The following is a 20,277-nucleotide window of genomic DNA, read 5'->3' as shown; positions in this document are numbered from 1 at the left end:
CAACAGGTCACCTGGCCAGCTTCAGAGGAAAGAACTTTTACTTCAAAAGCCTCCTTCTAGACAGCTCCATTTCCCACATCACAGATCTCTTAGGAACAATCCCAGCCTCTCCTCCTGATTACCTGGTGGGAGCGTCTGTCCCCCTAATGGCATCATCCGATCTCTGCTTTTTTTTTTTTTTTTTTGCCTTAAAGTGACAAATGACCGCTCTTGCTCCATTATACCAGCAGGAACTGTCGGGGACGGCCGTAGCCAGCGCATCCTGTGGATGAAACAGCGAGCAGGCTGCTCAGCACCAGGCTGCTCAGCACCAGGCTGCTGCTCCGGGACCGCCACCGTGCATGGCCTCGGCTGGGGGCTGGGCCGGAGCACAAGGTCACCATTTCTCATGCCCTGGTGACTTCTGTAAAGCCAGCAGCTACAAGCATTTAGGAGACCTGAGGCTTACACACAGGCTCTCAACTATACCACAAGCTCTGGGAATGATCAAGGGTGCAGAGGCCCCATGGATGTCCCCGCTGAAAGAGAAGAAAACCCACCCCAGAAGATATCCAAATCCGTGAGCAAGACAACACAGCCAGGGAAGAAAACAACAGTCCAACAGTCACAATGATGAAAGTTGATGCTCCATAGCACCAGATTATCCTAAACCTCAGTGTCCTTCTACCAGTTGAGGACATCCTTAATGCTAAAAATAAAATTAAAATAAAATTAAAAAAAAGGAAAGACAAAACATCCTTAGCTGCCTGTCTGCTTAGAACAACTGCCCTCCTCACAGAATCACAGAAGGGTTGAGGTTGGAAGGGACCTCTGGAGATCATCCAGTCCAACCCCCCTGCCAAGCAGGGTCACCTACAGCACGTTGCAAGCACCTGCTTGGAAGCCCTGAAGCACAAAGCAGAAAAAAAGAGTTTTTCATGCCAAACTGCTAGGGATTAGGGACTGCTAAGAAAAACAGTGGCAACCCCTCTCTGCCCACAGCCCTAGTAAATTGGAGGAAAAAAGAGACATACAATCATCAACGGCCAGGGCCAGGATGGATTAACACATCTGCCCTCTAACTCAGAGTACTGGGAGAAACTCAGCTCTTCGGGTTTAAAACTAAGAAAAATTTGAAATATCCCAGGGCAAAGCAGATGTTAACTCCTCTCTGGAGTCTCAGGGGTCAACACAAAGCACAACTCCTCTCCAACCAAAGCTGCAAACCTCCCTGCTCTAAAGGTACCTGTAGATGCTTTACCTCTCCATGCAGCTACTCTGGGAAGTCAGGGAAGGCAGTACTAGAATGATGAATGCAAAATTAAAAGCTCAATAAATAATTAATCACTGAGGTCGTGAAATTGTATGAATCTGTCCATCTTGCTCTCTGCTCTCCTGTTAATCAGACGAGTCTCTGTTTCAATGGTGGGTGAAGCTGTCCTGGAAGAACCATAATTTCTGCACACTGCTGCCATGAAGCTTGTTCTGGGTGCCATATAAATCAATAGTAATAAATCTTTGCTGAATGCTCTAAAGACTTTAAGAGTGTTAAGCAAACAGAATGCCTCCAGAGACTCCAAAATAAAGTGAGATGCAAGTTTGAGTAACTTATTAAGGTAATTATTAAAATGCATGCTCGCAAAACATCAAATATGTATAGCATAGACAAAACCTACTTTCCTCTTTCCGGTATCAGCCTCTCCACAAACAACAATGAAAAAGAGCACTCTTAAGTACCACAAATAAAATACACTGCATATGAAAGCTAGCAAAGCCATCCCATCTCTCAGCTGCCGTAACCCTTTCTCTTCCCCCTGCCTATGCATTCTTCCTCCAAATTTTGTCTTCAGTGGTAAGCTCCCTGAAGCTGTCAACACGCAGCCAGTTTTTCCAATACTTGCAATTTCTATGTGATAGTGTTGTTTTGATTGTGAACATGTTAATGATGATGAACATGAATGCTCAGACTAGAAGAGGTTTATCCCACGGTCGATGCATTGCAAGGCTCGGAGCATCCTCCAGAGATGGGCTGCTGAGCAAGGTGACCTCCTGCCGCGGTCCGGCGTGGCAGGTCCTTGTGCTATAATCCAGCCTCTAGATTGGGCCAGAGAAAGGTTAATGACCCCCCAGCATGTGAAGCACAAATATGCCTTAGTCCCCAAATCCTGCCTGCAGCACACACGCCAAGGGGGCAGAGCTGTGGCGTGGTGCTGGGAGCAGGCTCGTGGCTGGAGGTGGCTGCGCCACCACCCGTGGTCCCAACGTCCTCCAGCTGTGCACGTGGCAGACGTGCCCGTTGGCATCCCAAATCCGCCTCAGCCATGCACTGAAGCCACTCTGGGCTCTAACAGAGCCAGCTGGGGCCATGGCAGAGCAGGACACCCACTGATGGCTCTAAAAACCCCTATCACAATAAATCAGCCACATCTGTAACGTCTTATATTTCTCTAACTCGGGGTCCAAACCATCACTAGTCTGTGGGCAGATCTGATCTATTTTCAGATATTTTTCCTCTTCAACAGAAAATCTGACTCTTATTTTATTTTTTTTTCTCCTGAGACACCATCAGACAACGCAGCACCAGGCTCCAAACACCAAGCTGCCCTTTTTCCAGCACTCTGGGTAAAAATCTCCTGAAAACACTGTTCCCAATTAAAGTGAGCCCTTATGAAACCCGTATCACAGCCACTTGCTTAATATATTTCTCCCTAGAAGAACTTACAGAGTTTCCTTGATGAACCCCCAAGCATAACAGTTTCCACAGTGATTACAGAAAAAGCAGCAGTGCCAGAAATAACATTATTAAATGGAAAACATCCCCTGCACTCACTCTCACACATGCACACACCCATCAAGCGCAAAGAGATGATGATTCCTCGTGGCAACTGGCTACCCACCCTGGGCAAACAGAGCTGGAAATAGTTATTGAAAATATCACTTTTCAATTAAATGTCTTGGTGATGGCACAGCAGGTACCCTCTACACACATAGATGCAACGACATATCCTTGAATAGTGATTTAATCCATGACCATATTCCAAAAGCAGCTTCCCAGATAAGACATTAAAAAAAAAAAAAAAAAAAAAAGCTTAAATGACCATTTCAGATGGCACGTCCCGCCCTGTGAAAGGCATTTTAGTATTTAATGCAGATCTGATACAAAAGCAGGAAAGAACAGTACCAAATTATCAGAGCTTGTCTAAACTTTCCCCCCTCAGCACTCACATTCATTCAGTTATTTGAGGTCTAAGGCTTGCAAAATTGCAGTTTCCATTCACGTGAAACTGCGTCTGTATTTTCAGGAGGCTCCCACGCTTGTCTGGCCCATGCTGGGTACGAGAAGCCTGCTCTCTGAGCACAGCCAGACAAAGCTCCGTTGCTGCTGCTGCTGGACCTGCACAGCATCTCAGGCTTCCCACCGTTATTACCCAAAAAGAGATGTTTTTCAGCAAAGACCTTTCCAAAACCATTTTCTGCAATAAGTACCCTCACCAGCTTCAAGCTCTTCACTGGCTTATTCCTCTCAATAAGTGAACAACATTATTTATTTTTTTCTTTTATTTATTTAAACCTCAATTTTTTGCTCCTTAACAGGGCACCAGTTCCTGTCCTCGCATACGTCTTCACCTGTCCACCCTGTGTCCTTTCAGAGCTCTGGATTTCAAGCCCTCACCAGCCAGGAGCTTTTGTTGTCCTGGGAGGAACTCCACGCACTCATCCATGTGAAAGAGGATCACATTTGTCACCTTGATTTGCATTAGAAGTAAGTACAGAACATTATAAACTCATATTCACCTAGGAAGAGAGATAGCACTCAAACTAGTTGAGAATGGCAAAAAATGAGTTTAAAAAAAAAAGGAAAAAAAAGAAAGAAAAATAAAGAAAAACAACAGCATCCAGTTTTGAATTTCTGCGTTACATTTTGTGCTCGACAGGACTGACACATCCACAACCAGAAGCTCCTGGGACAGGCTAGACACATCGCTGACTGCCAGCAAAGACTCATCTCCAGGTCGGAAGGAACGGGATTTGAGGATTTCTGTTACGTTCACATACTTGATTGCCTTCGTTTCTGCTTTTACACCTGTTTACTTAGAAAATTTTAAATGCTGCTTTAACATTTTGGCACACCATTTCCTATCTGCTGAATAATTCTGAATTCTGATTAATGCAAATACGAAGACAAAGTATTTTCTAACTTTGCAGCAAATCCCCACAGGTGGATGACAGATCAAAACATGAAGGCAGCAGACCATGTCCACGGCAATGAATTGCAGGCAGAATCAAAAAGCAACTATATTCCTTGGGGACTATAAGGCAACCAACATCTCATTTGGGACTTTCCCTTAACTTCTTTAAAGACCCCAAACCTGCATAATGCATAATAAAACCAACACTGCGGGCATTTTCTTCAGCTTAAGAGAAAGCAGAGCACTGTCTTAGGGTTACGAAAAAATTCTTCAGTTTGGCAGTAATGATTTCAGCCTTCCTCGCTGTACTGTTTCTGAATGCAAACAGCGCCATTTAAAACAAGGTTAGCAAAAGCAGCAAGGGTTTGGTTTTAATAAACACTCCTTGAATTAAAAAGGATTGCCTGAGCAATGATACAAACCACGGCAGTAAACTCATTAGACAGTGAGTCATTACCGTAGGATGTTATCAGATATGAAGATCCAGCCCGTGCTGCTGGCGGGTCGGCTTGTATGGCGCGAGGAAGATCTGGGGCGATTCTTGGATCTCTTTTACCCATTTCCGCAGGTTTTTTGAGTGGCTGCTGGGCCATCAGTGCTGAAAAGCAACAGTTTCCTCAGGCTAGAGTGCTCATGAACCGTAACTGTGAATCTTTACCATAATATGTTTTCATAGTTATTTGTAGTCATTCACTGTAGCATGAAGCACTTAGAATATTATTAAAAATAGTACCCATTTACTTTTATTTAGCATTTTTCACACTGGTGGAAAAACTCTGTGGTGTTTTACAAACTGCTGCGGAGGGAGTGTGGCAACGATCCTGGGAGGGAGGGAGAATATTTTTAACCCCATTTTACAGAAGTGGGAACCAAGGCACACACTTTTCCACAAAACGTTATTGGCCAGAAATGCTTCTGAATTCTTGCAGGACCTCTTCCAGCAGAGATCCTCACTTCCAGAAGAAATGTACACTTCTTCCAAGCTACAGTGGTTGCACTGTTGTGTCCCAGCCAATCTTCTCACGTAAACACAGTGGTGAAATGGTGGGGAAGAGTGGTTTCTCTACAGTTTTTGTTAATTTTAGCCTGAGAAAATCATGAAGGAAATACCTGGGCACTACAGGCAGGTTTGTGGGAGGTAATTAAACACCGAGCTTGACTTCCCTTCCAACTCAGAAAAGTTTCACATTTTTGGGTAGATATCTATAACACTATTTTTGTACTTGGTTCTAGCCTGACCTTTGACTGCACTGTTTTGTCCCAAAGTCAAACATTTTGCATCTTCAAAATGTATTCAGTTTTGTTTCAAACACAACCAACACTATTTCCCTCTTTAAAACATGCAAAGACCCAACAGGTTTTTGGTCAGTTCAAATACAAACAGAAAGGCTTTATCCTGCCCCTCCCAGCCCTGATGTCCCCCACAAGAGAAGTCTCCCAGTTCAGACCAGTACTCAGGCCGAGATACAGGGCACCTCAATCTCAGCTGAAGAAATCCCTTCACTGCTTCTGTGAAGAGGAATTGCTGAGAAGAGCCCTTCTAAGGAGAACCACTCTATTAACATCATGCAATGCTCGTCCTCCTGGAGGCTGCATCTCCTCAAGGAGCAGGCATTACCTTCATCCTCCCTCAGTCCAAGCCACCTGATCCTCTGCAAAGAGCCAGCTCTGCAGCTGATAAAACCTGGTGTGGTCCTCCAAGAGAGTTTATCAGATTGACAGCCTGGCGGTAATAGGGTGGCACCTGCAAATTACCAGCCCGTTACCAAGTCACAGCTCACCCCAGCAGAGCAGCCTGCAGCTGCTCCTGTTTTACAGGTGGTGGGTGCCATCCCAGTGCTTTCCAAAGCTTGTAACCTTCGTGAAACTTTTTTTCTTTTTAATTTCTATTCACCTCATTTCAGCCCCACATTCAGTTTTTCTGTATTTTTTAAATTTTATCAGTAAATCTCCCCAGAAGGGAAGAAAATCAAGAAAATTGAATACAGGGCAAGAGGAAACACAGGAAACCCGTGGGCAGCTATTTAAAGAGTCAGCGATGCCTCATGGAAAACCCTGAAACGCATTCCAGTTAGTGACAAACCTGCTGCTGTGGCTCTGGGTCACCATCCCCTTGGTGTCCTCGCTGCCCCCCAGAACAGCTGGGGGTGAGCAGAGCCTGACCCTCTTTCCTGGCATCTCCCAGCATCTTGGGGCAGCAGCCACCACGTAGGGTGGTTCTCCTAAATCCCTAGGAGCTCCCAAAACTATTTTGTGAACCCTGTACTCCACCACTTAAGTAACAACTGTTGATGCACCTTCGCTAGATCAAACGGTCAGAGCCTGCACACCATCACCACCAGCAGCGACAGAGACCTCTAAAGCATTCAGCCCACAACTTACCTTGACACAGTATTTTTGGGGAGCACCCGCACAATCAAGCATATCAGCCTTTTAACCCAAGACCATACCCTACCCCAGGCTGGGAACACAAACAGCTCACAACTCGACACCTCTTGGGTCCCTTCATCAATGCCACCTCACAGACTGATGTGATGTTGCCCGTAGACAGGGCTACCATAAAAATAATCACTCAGCTTAAGGTGGCCGAGGCTGCTCTGTGCCTGTGTGAGACTTCAACCTACCAGCAGTTCCTATGAAAACTGACAGCGTGCTGTTACACAATGCAAGGTTGTGTCTATTTTGTGCCTTTTGAGTTTTGCAAAGCAGTAATCTGCCCTTCAGGAGAGACCATCTTACCTAGGCTGCAGTTGGATTTTAATCTGGTGGTAGGAGCATGGCAATAATGACTTCAGGGAACCACTACACTTAAAACCAGGTTAGCTGGGAAAAGGGCCAGGCTCAATTTTGGGGGATTCCCTTGAGGTTTCCCCTCTAAACTGTACCGCCAAATGAAGGCTTAGCAAACCCCTCCAGGTCTTGATGCATCTGAGAGCAATACTGCTGCAGGAACCCAAATCCCACGTCTGAGTTCAGTTGGATCTAGCCAACTTTTGACACGCTTCACCTTCCTGCCTAAAATCTGCAGGTCTAATAGTAAAGCAGAGAAAAATAACAGAAACCCCAAAGCCTCCCAGTGCTGCAAAGCCTAAATAATGGTTTAATGAACACGCAACCCTCCACAGTCTGAGGAAGGAACAAGGAAAGGGATGGATAAATGGTGTGGGAAAGATGACTTCGGATCTGGAGACTGGGGACCTGCTGAAACTGAAAATCTCATTTGCACCAAAAAAAAAAAAAAAAAAAAAGGTAATCTCTGTACAATAAGTCTTCCCACAATGCTGAAAATGCTCTACTCGGAGTTTGCACCATTTGCCACAGCACTTCGCGATGATGAAAGATGCTGCCCGGGCCACAAGGCAGCGAGGAACAAGTTGTCCCTGCGCACAGCAAGTCTGTTTGGGGAAGGTTGGAAAACTTGACTTCACTCATGTTTTCCTCTTACTTAACCCTACTGTAAAATAAAAATAAAAATCACTGAGTGGAAAGAAAATGCCCCCAAACCAAAATTTCCATGTGACTGAAAAAAAAAAAAGGGGGGGGGGAGGTTACAAAAATACCATCTAGATGTATTTAGATGGATCGGTTGTCATCATTCCTCCTAGGGAGAAGGATTCTCAGATTTCCATGGGGCGAATGCTCGGAGATCTCCCTGCTCACCTCGGTCAGCTCTGCAGGGCAGATTTCCTCGCCTTGCCCTGCCCCATGCACGAGCCCTGCTCGCCTCCTCAGGAAGCTCAAAGAGGTGGGCAGTGAGCAAAAGCCAGCACACACGAGCTGGTTCCAGCCTGGGCTTACTGGGGTGGTGGGGCTGGCTCACTTCAGGGCTTTGCAAAGAAAACGAGGCAAGGTAGAGGGTAAGGAAGATTTATTGCACATTTACCTTCACCGAATGTTTTTTGAATGACTGAGTAATCCCCTAGTCCCTTTAACACAGGCCCTCCTCGACACACAATGCTTCCTTTGATGCTCATTAAAAGGTTCACCTTATGCAGGCCTGTAATTAGAGCTGGGCAGGATAAAAAAAAAAAATCCCCGTTCTGATTACTGCACCAACTATAGAGACCGAGACCCCAGCTGAACATGCAAAGCTAGCCTGGGAAAGACCACAACTCGAATTCCTGTCGTGCAGCAGCAGGAGCGCTCAGCACAACTCGCCTCCTCCAAGGTGGTCTCGGCAGAGCCCAGGAGAGGGAGCACCGGTGAGAAATCGCTCACTTGCAGGCGCGGGTTAACAAGGGGAAGGTGGGAAGAATTCGACAAGTGTAATGGGCAGAGTGGAAAACAGAATAAATATTTCCCCTGCATCCTAACTGACTGCAGATCCCAGCAGAGCTATAAAGATCTCCTAACAAGCAGCCTTTTTAAAGTCAGAGACAATGGTGCTGAATGTATATTTTAAATAAATTGCTTTCCTGAGTTGTTGGTTGTGTTGTTTTTTTTCTCCTAAGTTTGAACCCTGTGCCAAGAAACTAAATGCTTTAAAGCGCTGTAGAAACGGCGAGTCTGCTGAAACACTTTTTGCATTCAACATGTGCAGCCAAATGTGGCCAGAAGTTATGACGGCAGAGCTCAGAGTCAGCAGGAACCTCGGCGATGAGGGGAGACGGAGGAAGCCGGAGCGAGGCCAGCTTCCCTAATGCAGAAGGAGCCACCCAACGTGGCCAGGGGACTTGGGCAGTGACGTGGGGCAGGGAGTTCCCTGGAGCCCCTCGGTGGTGCCCTGCCACCCTACGGACAGGCCAGCCACGGCGATTTCCCCAGCTGGGACACACTTCCCTGCTAAACCAACCCATGGCAGCGATGCCTCATCCCCACAGCTCAGGAAAGGTTCATCTCAACAGCACTTTCATCGTTAACTTCAGAATAAATATTATTTTCGAAACTGTTTCTCAGGGGACTCACCCCACCGGATCCCCTTTGGAGTCCCCCGCATCCGATCGCGCTCGTGCTCGCTGCAAACCACACGAGGCAAACACTGCCCTGTTCTCCTGACGGCCGCCGGATATTTTTTGAGAGCCAACTGCAAACATTGCAGGGTTTGCTGCCCCCCCCCCGGGCTGTGAGAATGGGGTTTTGCTTGGATGGGAAAACAAAAAGAGCAGAGCCTGAGGTCCTCTCGGGGAAATTAGATGTGCCCATTATGGTTTAGGGTTGAAATGATCGGTCAGAGTGAATAAGTCCCCTTCTTTTACACTGCAAGAGCTTCCCCAGGAGAGGAGAGGGCTCCTCAGAGGCATTCCCTAGGGGACACAGCGCACCTCTGCAGGTGCTGAATGTGTCCCTGAGGACACGAAGCCCAGAATGCTGCAAGCAGCTCGGCAGTAACACTTTCATTAATTAACCAGTAACTTCTGGAAGATTTTTTCTTTGATGCACAGTTCACGCAAGTCTTCTGAAGACTTTGCTTGGCCTTTTCTTAGCAAGGACTGCAGTGGATCCTTCACCGGACTCAGATGGCAGACTGCAAGCCTTGGAAGGAGAAGGCTTTTCTTCTCAGAAGCAAGACAGGACAGCACACATCAACCCCCAGCCATCTCCTACAACAGGATCTCTCCATCCTTCATTGAAGGATGCCTCTCTAGGGATGAAAGAAAACTGCTTTCCAGGAGCCCTGCAGTGGACCTGTCTGCTAAGGCTGGTGAGGAGGGCTGGGGGAAGGGATGGGGGCAATGGGGATTGCTGTAGCGGGCTTGGGAGCCTGTGAGCCAACTGGGAACCAAACATCCCACCCCACACAAATCCCACCTTTTCTTACTGTGAATACACACTCTGACATCACCCTACAAGTTTTTTCCTACGAGAATCAGACTAAAAAGTTTCAGAAGCACTGAGGCTGTGAGAAAAACAGGACAGCCCCAACAAGCACAAGCAGCTCACCAGGGGAAGCCCAGTAAAACAAGAGAGACAGGAGGGATGGCAAAGGGGCTATCTGGCATCCAGACACCGAAGGTTAAACCTGGCTCTGCACGCTGACACTAACAATCTTTCAACACCAGGGAAACTAAAAGCCTGTAAGCTACAGGTTACCCTCCGGCAGCAGAGCAGGGTTTGGATTGTATTGCTCACACCATAAATCACCATGTCAGCTGCCCCAGCCATTTCCACTCGCCAGAGTGTAACTGGGTAAAAGCGCCAGGCGCTTTCACGACAGCCAGCCAATTAGCTAAAGAACGATGAAGAAAATAATCATAATACTAATGCACAGTGCCTTTTTCCGGAATAACAATCCACACATTTGCATAGAGCAGCTCAGCGCACGTCTGCATTTCTGATCACACCTCTGGGTGCATCCAAAGCGTTATTAATTTCCATCGAGGAGGCTTAAGAAGCTTAAATCGTTAGCACTCATTTACTCAGCCTTGATGCATTTTTAAAGCTGCCTCATTTTCCGCCGAGGTGCAGGTGCTAATCGGCCCAAGAGAAACGCTGAAGAGGGAGAAAAAAACCCAAAGGGGCAGCGCCGGGTCCCGGCCCTCTGCGCGCAGCGGGGTGCGGGGTCCCCCCCGCCTGCAGGGGGGTTCCCGAGGGACACCCCGCAGCCGTCCCGCACCGCCCGGGAGCAGCCCCGCCGCTCCCCGCTGCTTTTCCTGTGCGAGTGATAAGGAGGAAATCCGTCCCGGCCAGCCAGACAACCAGACAGACAGACAGACAGCCGGACACCCCGCTCCCCCCCGCCGCGTGCTGCCAGCAGCCCGAGTGCGCGGCTCGAACCGGAGCTTAATTAGAGGTGGCCGCCAATTAAGAGCCCGATGCCGGTGCAAGGCAGCCGGCGGCTCGGAGGACCCGAGGCGGCCGTGCTGGGGGGGGGGACAGAGCCCGGTCCCTCCCCGCCGTGCCCTCGGCACCGCGCCGTGCCCGGCCGTCCCGAGCGCTCTCCATTCCGCCCCCCTCCCGGCTGCTCCGTCCCCTTCCAGCCTCCCCTCTCGGCGCTGCTCCGAGTAAAAAAAAAAAAAAAAAAAAAAAAAAAAAAAAGTATATATATATTAATAAAAAACTAGGCTGGAGGGAGAGGTTGCAGCCCCCCCCCTCGGCTTGGAAGGGAGCGCCCGGCTCGGTTACCTGCGTGCTGCCCCCGCCCTGCAGCCGCGGCTCTGCCATGGCTCTGCCCGGGGCGAGGAAGGGACCCCGGGGCTCCAGGGGGATCTTCTGCCGGGCTGCGATAGAAAAGGTTAGTTTAAAGCTCCTTATTTGGGCAGTGATGTAAAGGGAAGTTGGTCGGGCAGCGCCACCCCCTTTTTTTTTTCTTTTCTTTTTTTTTTTCTTTTTTTTTTTTCCATTCACTACACATTGTTTCCTGTTGTCAAGCGGCTGCTGCGGCTTTCGGAGCAGACAAGGGAATCCTTCAGCCCCTCCGAGCCTGCGGCCGCTGCTCCGGGCGCTGCGAGCCCCGGCCGCGGCTCCCTGCCGGCTGCTCGGCCGCCCACGCGGGGGCAAAAACGCAGCCGGGCTGGAGCCCGGGCAGGAAGCGGCCCTCCCGCACAGCCCAGAGCTTTTCCATCACAAAAGAGGCTTCTTGCCGCCGGGGGAGCACGGTTGTGCACCGGGGAGGCGGGGAGCGCAGTGCCGGCCCCTCCATCCCCATCCCTCCATCCCCATCCCTCCATCCCCTGCACACCCTCCTCCTCGTCCCCTATGCCCGGAAAAACCGAGAGCGAGCCGAGCACGCCTCCTGCCCTTCCTTCCCCCGGGCTGCGGCTTGGAGGGGGAGGACGGAGGGGGGGGGGGGGGGTCACGGCCACGGCCAGCCCGGGGGCGTTGTCCCGGAGGGACCCCGCGAGCACCCTCCGGGAGGCCCCGGCGAGCTGCCCACGCGGGGCCGCCCACGCGGGGCCGTGCCGGGGGCAGCCCGGGGCTTCCCAGGGAAGGGAAAATCGCTCGGAGCTCACCGACCGGCCCGCCGCCTCCACGGCCACAGCGGGACCCCGCAGCATCGAACTGCCCGGTGGGCTGCCCTAACGCACGCCGCTTTCCCTTTTCCCTTTCCTTTTTTTTTTTTTTTTAATTTTTATTTTTTTTCTTCGGTTTTAATTAATCCCTGCCCGTCACAAATTGAGCCCTTGGGCTGGGAGGGGGAGACAAAGTGCTCCTCGGACACCGCCGGCAGCCAGGCGAGTCCCGCTTCCACGGGGGGATGCGAAAAGCGCCCCGGGGGGGCTGTCCCCGCTCCCGGGGGGATCCCGGCGAGGATCTCCCGGGACAGAGCACGACAGCGCCGGGTCCTGAGGCTGGGGGGGTTGGAGGAGGACAAGCAGCCTCACATCCCAGGCTGTGCTTACGTCTAAAACACACGTGCGTATTCAGCAAAATGTTTCGTGCTTCCTCTGGTCATTAGAAATACCTCTACAGAGAGGGGTTTACTGGGAAAAATGGGAGCTCTTACCAAGGTTCCTTATTTTGCTCAGTTCATCGGTATATGCTCAATAAGCTTGCATTGCCACTTTGTAGTGTATCTGGTAATGCACTATGGTGAAAGCAGCAGTGGTAGAGGGGGCAAAAGTAGCAAACCTGTATCTGAGCCTTCCTTTTCTGATGCAGGCTACACAAACACATATATATATACACAAAATACACAAATATACATATACAAATATATATATATACAAATATACTACACATATATATATTTATATGTCATTAGTTTAAAAAAAAACAAAACCCCCACAACTGGTGCCAAACCTATATTCCTATCTGACTCCAGATTTCACAAAGTCAGGGTTGAGCCAAAAAAAAGTCATCTAAGGATGAAATAACGACGCTGTGAGGTCTCTACAATGGAAAGAATTACTCTGGCAGAAACCTAGCAGGATGTGCTTTTCAGGGTGAACATGAACAGTGTTGTCACTTTGCTCAGCAAACAGCATGTTGCTTTTCAGAAGAATTAATGATTGGAAACCCACTACCGAAACACCCATCTGGCCGGTCTCCAACCAGCCGCAGCCCATCTCCCTGTTAACTGCCTCCACCAAGTGCTTTTGGTGCTAAAAACAAGAAAATACTATATAATACATGTACTTTCTATGGGCTTATTGTTGTCTTGGTATTCCAGTTTCACACCCAATTTCGGCTTCTCACATTCCGGACAGAAGTGAGAATCACAGCGTGACGTAGAAATGCTTTGCAGTCTTATTTAATTTTGCTCCCATGCTGTCATGGTGTCCCCGCTCTTTCTCAGCCAGTCACTTTGCCATAAGTAGGTGCAGTTGCATGAGGTCTTTAAAGAATTGTACAGATGCAGGCAGTGGACACGCTAAGGGACCCCACAAGGACTCTTAACAAGTGCATGTGGAGCAGCCTGCACCCTCCAGGCTCACTCGACAAACACTGAAATTAGCACTTTCAGCCTGCAATGACAAGGACAAGGCTGCTTCCCCAGCCACACTGAGCACATCGCACCCACAGCCCTGCCCCGGCCGACTCGGCTTTGTTGGGCTGAAAACTGAAGTTTGTCACTTAAATGCAAACCAGTCTAATCAGGGGGTCTGAGGGGACCGACTGTGGCAATAGAAGGGCCTGGATATGGCCAGGCGTCCCCTTTCTTCATCCAGTTGAGCTTTAGCATTTGGGCAGTCATGTAATAAACGAAATATAGCTCACAGGAGCATGGACGGCAACACGAGGACTTTTTGCACAAGCAAAAGCATCAAAGAAGTCTCTTATTTACTCCATGCCAGAGTCAGGGGAAAAAAGAAAAACGAACAAAAAAAAAAAGGTTTTGTCTCAGTTTCTGTGTAAGCACATCAGATTCCAGCTGAAACCTCATGATAGTAATGATTTGACTAGGCCAGATAGGTCATCTCCTCCCAACGCACACAGAATTATCCTTCCCTTCTTTGCACATGGGGACGAACTGAGAACAGGCTGTGAGAATCACAAAATCATAGACAAGAAGCACTTATTGAAACATCCCCTCCCAGTCCGAAGGGGCCAGGGCACCCAGCATGACTGCGATAATTCCAGAACCTCGTCCATAACAAACCATCTTTCCTTGGAAGACAGCCCCAGGATCCATGGAAATAGTAGTGAGGTGCTGATGCTGCTTTTAAAGTGCACCTCACAGCACTGAACACTGGCACATTGAAGATTTTCCTCAAAAGAAAATGCTGTGGATTTTTTTTTTCTGATTATTATTTTTAACCAGCATGTTTGAACCTGCCTCTCACACCAAGCTCCCAAACTCCCTCTTGCTGCTTATGGAGGTTGTTCTCCATGCCCCAGCATCTAAAAGGTCAAAGTATTTTTCCCCTGCCCAGTACAAACGTGGCTATTCAATGCAATTAGTGCAAAGGTGTTTGCCCGTGGCAGTGGCTTTTCTTAGGTGGAAAAGCTCGGTTTTGCTTAAATGGGAAAAGGAAGGGAAGGGTTCCCCTGGGGCTCCTCTCCCCACTGCAGGGCCAGGACCATGCGGGGTTAAGCCTAGGCCACGGTGGGCAGTTTTGTGGAAATCCTTTGTTCGAAGCCAGCATTTACTCAGGCAAGAGACTGTCCTCAGGTCGAGCACAGCCAAAACAACCACATCTCACCTCGCACTTAAAGGTCAGACTCTTTTCCTTCCCTGGGTGTTTAGACTGGTTTTGCTGCCTCCCCATCCTTCAGCCACCCCTGCTCACCTCGCTGGGGCCCGGCGTAGGTAAAAATTACCCACTGCCTGAAAAGGCCTCTTTGAAACCGTTTCCCTCTTTTTTTTTTGGAGCGTTACTGGCTTTTCCACCTTCGCTGCTGCAGCGCAGGAGCTCCCGGCACTGCGGTCCCTGGAGCACCCTGCGCCCTTCAGCCGCTCGCACGTCCCTAACTCATCCCTCTCTTTCCTGCTGCTAAATTGCCTTAACAGGAGCCGAAAGCTGGGTCAGTGCTTTCAGCTTTTCCATATTTGCAGTTGCTGGAGCTGCTGTTTGGGTAACGGAGTGGAAAATGAGGTTCCCCAAAAAACAACTCTTCACTGCAACATGGGAATCTGGGATTTTCATATTAATCCTCCCAGTTACTTCACCTTTCTGTGGTGAAGTCTTCCCATCTGGGAAACTGTCTGGGGACTGTCAAAGGTTGTTTGGTTGTTTGTTTAAAGCCCTTACGTCCAACTACGAGCAATCGCGCTCCTGATTGAAGAGGGCACTGGGAATAGTTTCCATGTCATCCTCCTCCTTTGGGAAACTTGTGGCAGCAGAAACCTATGAATCTAACTTAACTTTTTCAGACATATTTAACAACCTTTTATGATGTGAACTGTAAATCCCTAAAAGTGAAACAAGATCTTCAGAAGCCGCAGGCTCGTAGCCCCTCAGCCAGCACTGCCGGCAAGCCCAGCTTTTGGAAAACTTCCCCTGCTTTTGGAAATCCCACCAGGCACCTCTCCCGAGGCACGTGCATTTACAACACCTGAACCCCAGGAGCTCACATCCCTTTCCAATGCTCACATCAGCAGTCGGGAGCCACGTGCCCACTGCAGGGCAGTGACCTCAGGCTGTCGCCCCCCGGCTCATCTTGGTCCTGGCGTCGCTCCGGACCTCAGGCACTGTAGGAGCTCTGCGTCTCGCTTTCCACATCTGCAGAATGGGAATAACAGCTTTCCCCAACTCCAAAGGTCCCTGTGCTCATTAAACATTTCAAAAGCATGCGGGAGAATCTACAATTATCCAAAAAATCACTGCGAATTTTCATTATTATTCCAACACTTACATTAAAGACACATGTCCTGGTAAGTAGCAGGCATGAGGAATCATTATGCTAATTTTAGACAGAGCATCTGCTCAATGTTAAATCTGAAACTTTGTCTCGAAGAAATAATTTAAATTATTTTTCTTCAGAATTGACATTTGTCAAACAATATGTCGCGAATAGAAATCGCAGCCAACTATGAGTAATCCGAGCGAACACACGCACTCTGCCATGGCAAAACGCGCTCGGGGAGGGAGGCTGCTGCATTTTGGCATGGCAGGAATTAATGAGTGAAATAGCCAGGCTGGCGGGCTTCCTGCCTCGCAGCCGTTTCTGCCAGCTTCTGCTGGTGGCATAGAGGGAGGCGCGTCCCTGCCCTGTACCCTCGTGCTGGGATTACCCCGGGCAGTGCTCAGCCTGCACCAGTGCAAGGGGCAGACTGGGACCAGCGCTACCTGTAGGGACCAAACAGCCTCAAAGCAGTGCTAATTGCGTTGCTAGAATAAACTATGTGCGTGGCTTAAAGGCACATTTTACCCATTATTTTATTTATTCGTTTATTTATTTTTGCACATGCATCTGAGCATCTTCCGACTTGCCTAATCCAGTTTTGCAAAGTAACTGGGGACGGGAGATACCATCTTCAGAGCCCGTACGTGTCAGCCCTGCTGTGTTTGCACTGGGGGAAGGGATGCAGCTACTTTCAAGCACACTTTTTCTCTTCCTTTCTTCCTATTAATTTCAGTCCGGTCGTTTCCAGCATGCCTGGGGAGCCCTGGGGATCTGGAGGCAACTTCTAAGAGTTTTGTGAGTTGTCACTAAGAAAAGCAAATCCAGTGTTTGGAAGCTTAAATTTGCTATGCAAATGACTGCACCCCACTGTAAAAATGTAAGATTTACAAATCAAAAAAAGGTTGGAAACCACTGACATAGACCAATATACAGTAAACACCCCAATAACCACATCAATACCTGTGAAACAAGGTATTACAGAGTGGGTCCACATCTTGCAGAATGTGTGTCTATACATAACAAGCGTTAATTTGAAAATTAAATAAGCATTTTTAACATATAGTTTGGATTATACTGTATACACAGAAGCCATTTTCCCTCCTGAAAATATTGCAAAAATAGAAGGGTTGGTTTGCTTTTAAGAACGGAAATTGAATGGTCACAAATCGCCATCATACTGTCCACTGGTTATGGTCTTTTGAATTCCACCTAGAAAAGTTCCCAAGTCCCATCAGAAATTTCTCGTCTCAGATTTCCTAAATGCCTGGCTGTAAAATCAGCCACTGATCCCCAAGCCACCTCCTTTTTGGCAGCCCCATATGTATATAGTCTGCAAGTATCTGTCAGCTTTTTAGACAAAAGATAGCTGGTATCTAAAATTTCAGTAATGCTGGCTAAAACCTCTTTCTCCCTAATTCTGATCTTGACATTTTTCGAGGCAACACAATCATTTCTGACTGTGAAGTCAACAGCTGTTCCACCCAAACATCCTGCTTAGATTCATTTTACCTTAAGTGCGGTATGGCCAGGGATGCCTCTGCCATGAATCCCCCAGCAGGGACAGCGATGTCCTGGCCTCAGTGGAATTCCCCCAAAGTGCAACACCCCACACATCACCCCGAGGGTGAGCAGTGAAATGTGGCTTCTGAGCACCGAACAGGAAACTAAGCAAAAGAATTTAAGAACTAACAAAAGTATATAGGAAATCCTCAAGGGGCAGGGAAGGTAAGAGAGAAAAAATAAATAGCACACACCCTGGGGAAAGTAAAGGGAAACAGGGCTTGCCCTGCCACCACTGTCAACCCATTCACTTTCTGTTTACTCCAGTGCAAGGGAGAAGTAAGGAGCACCTAAAGGTGGTTTTGCCCCATCCTCCCTCCCTGGTCACACCAAAGCAGCGTCCCCCGGCCAAGGCGACCTGCCCCAGGGTGTCCATGAAGAGTGAAGCCGGTGCTGCACGGGCTGTTTGAGCCCCTGGGAAGCACACACGATGCTGGGCAAACCACTTTATTTGAATGCTATGCGCAGGGAGAGCACTGGGGGCTGGGTTTTCGGATGAGCTCCAGGATTTAAGTCGCACATCCCAACACAGCCGTGCTCAGACGTGGATACCCCGCTTCGCTGCAGCAGCCTGCACACCTTGGTGCATCTCAGCAGACCACCGCTGCATTGCACTTCCTCTGCACTGGTACCCTTATGGCTGAGATGAACCCAAATGCTGCCATCACCTGCATTTAGAGGAAAACCCTGCGCAAAGCAACAGCCAGCTACTTCTGGACTAAAAGAGGGTCGGTTTAGATTAGATATAGGGAGGAAGTTCTTCACCCTGAGGGTGGGGAGGCCCTGGCCCAGGCTGCCCAGAGGAGCTGTGGGTGCCCCATCCCTGGCAGTACCCAAGGCCAGGCTGGATGGGGCTGGGGGCACCTGGGCTGGTGGGAGGGGTCCCTGCCCATGGCAGGGGGCTGGAACCAGATGGGCTTTAAGGTCCCTTCCAACCCAAACCATTCTGTGATTCTATGAACTTTCCATACAGTTCCTCCAAACCCAGCCTATCAAGCAGTTAGAAACTGCTCTTAATGCAGTAACATCAACAGTGTGTGTTTGGACCAAAACTCCACAAATAGCCATATACAGTGAACCCAGGCAATAACGCATCAGTAACGTCAGTAGTTTTTTTTTTGAATAATTATTTCCCATGACTGGACCTCTACCAGAAGCTTCTGTTGCTCCTTGCATTAATTGCATTAATTGCATTACCTCATTTCTGCCTCTCGCTACAGAAACTTGCAACAATTTGTCAGCTCGTATTCCCTCTTTCAAGTCAGAATTAGCAATAGGAAACCGAAATAGTTTTATTGGTGGACTGTGTCCTTTTAACAAATTTCAGTAGGAAAACATCATAAGTTTTGCATCTGTGGCTAAATGCAACAGGACTTGGGGGGAGCATTTGGCTGCTAACATTCAGCAGTTTTTGGTGGAGGCCTAAGGGAGGGCAGGCAGCAGCCTCGCAACACCAAAAAAGGGAATAAAAAAGCATCATTCGGGCAACATCCATAACTTTATAGTTAGGATTTTGATTGTTTTTTTTTTTTTTCATTTGTAAAGCAAGGAATTCAGTTATTTGATGTATAAGAAAATGCACACAGCACAGCTTCTCCAAATTTACAGCATTTGTTCTTTAAGTAAAGAAATCTGTACCTACTGAATACAACACCAGAACTGGTGCAAAACCAGTTTCTGTGGCAATCTTGTCTCTGCCGTAAGTGACCGCCCAGTAGAGTAACGTTGGCTCTGAAATACTTTCTGCAAAATTAGAATTCATCAAATCTTAAATGTAGACTGCACTAGCAAAAACATAATTAAGCAAAGTCATGAAGGACTATTGTACTACACCGATGTGGTCGCCTGGGCCACATCAGCTACTTAACACATCTCTGAAGCCGGGCTGTTACAAGACAAGGAATTGCAGCTCTCTTATTTACTGTGGCCATGCGTTCACCAGTGACTGAAAGGAAAGGGCAGGAGCAGCAGAGTATGGCAGCAGCTCTCCTTGTTCAGGTGCCACTGCTCATTAAAAATGTTGTGGCCACCCTTTAGTTCAGACACTGGGGATCGAGAAGCTCCCCGGCTGCTTTGGTTGGCATCTTTGTGTGCTGCTGCATAGCACAAAGGAAGCCTTTACAATAGAGACAAAAATGGTTGGGGGTTTTCACCCTGCACACCTTTTCCCAATCTGCTATTCTTGGCAGCACAGGCCTCTAACCTATTCCTAATAAAAATATATTAAAGTCTGCCTCCTGCAGTAAGCTTGCTGGCTGGAATTTTTCTCACTCATCTTCAGATTTCTGCAAAGTAAATATCTCCACACCTCCTTTTATGGAGGAAGTCCTAGAGTTGATTCACTTCATTGCAAGATACACATCTAAAGTAGTAGGTGAATCATGCCCTGGAACATTTTTTTTTTTCTCTTTACTGACTGCAAAGGGAGCGTGGATGACTCCTCAACTGGAGAGAGATGAGAGAGTCCCAGCCCTGCTGTTTGCACTGCCCCGAAACTCCAGTACCGTGCTCTTAACAGGATGTATGTGTGTGCATGAGTGTGCGTTATTTCACACTTCATCAAACCATTAGAAGTGTCACCTGACTACCCACACTGTGCTTATTATGTATTATTCATATATTCAGTGGTATATCATTCACTAATGAACTCTATACAAAAAATACATACAGTTTAGACAAGGAACTTCATCAAAAAGACCCTTACAAATAAGATATGGTAACTTAGAATTTATAAACTTAGGAAATTAAGACTTAATTTCACATACACTTAAGACTTCAGGTCACATACAAAAATAAATTCAAATAAGCACATGTGAAATGAAGATATCCAAAATGCCCTAACACCCTAAACCAACGCAGGAAATCATAAAATTGCCATTGC

General features: G+C 48.1%; 1 protein-coding gene across 10 annotated transcripts in view; it reads right to left on the bottom strand.

Moving 5' to 3' along the window:
* The window catches only part of HIVEP3 (HIVEP zinc finger 3), a 254,857-nt gene that overhangs the window by 99,065 nt on the left and 135,515 nt on the right, over nt 1–20,277 (bottom strand). The window contains exons 1-2 of one of the 10 annotated variants that reach the window (XM_035565059.2): nt 11,232–11,333; nt 4,627–4,767 (exon numbers count right to left, since the gene is read on the bottom strand). The exons of 7 other annotated variants lie outside the window; for them this stretch is intronic. The gene's annotated coding sequence lies outside the window, so the exon portion shown is untranslated. Of the gene's footprint in view, nt 1–4,626; nt 4,768–11,231; nt 11,370–20,277 lie in introns of those variants that run through there. 2 more of the 10 variants (XM_035565060.2, XM_035565062.2) reach the window with 2 other exon arrangements.

Source organism: Cygnus atratus, chromosome 23 (assembly GCF_013377495.2).
Source record: "Cygnus atratus isolate AKBS03 ecotype Queensland, Australia chromosome 23, CAtr_DNAZoo_HiC_assembly, whole genome shotgun sequence".
NCBI lineage: Eukaryota > Metazoa > Chordata > Aves > Anseriformes > Anatidae > Cygnus > Cygnus atratus.
This window is presented reverse-complemented; position numbering and strand designations above follow the sequence as displayed.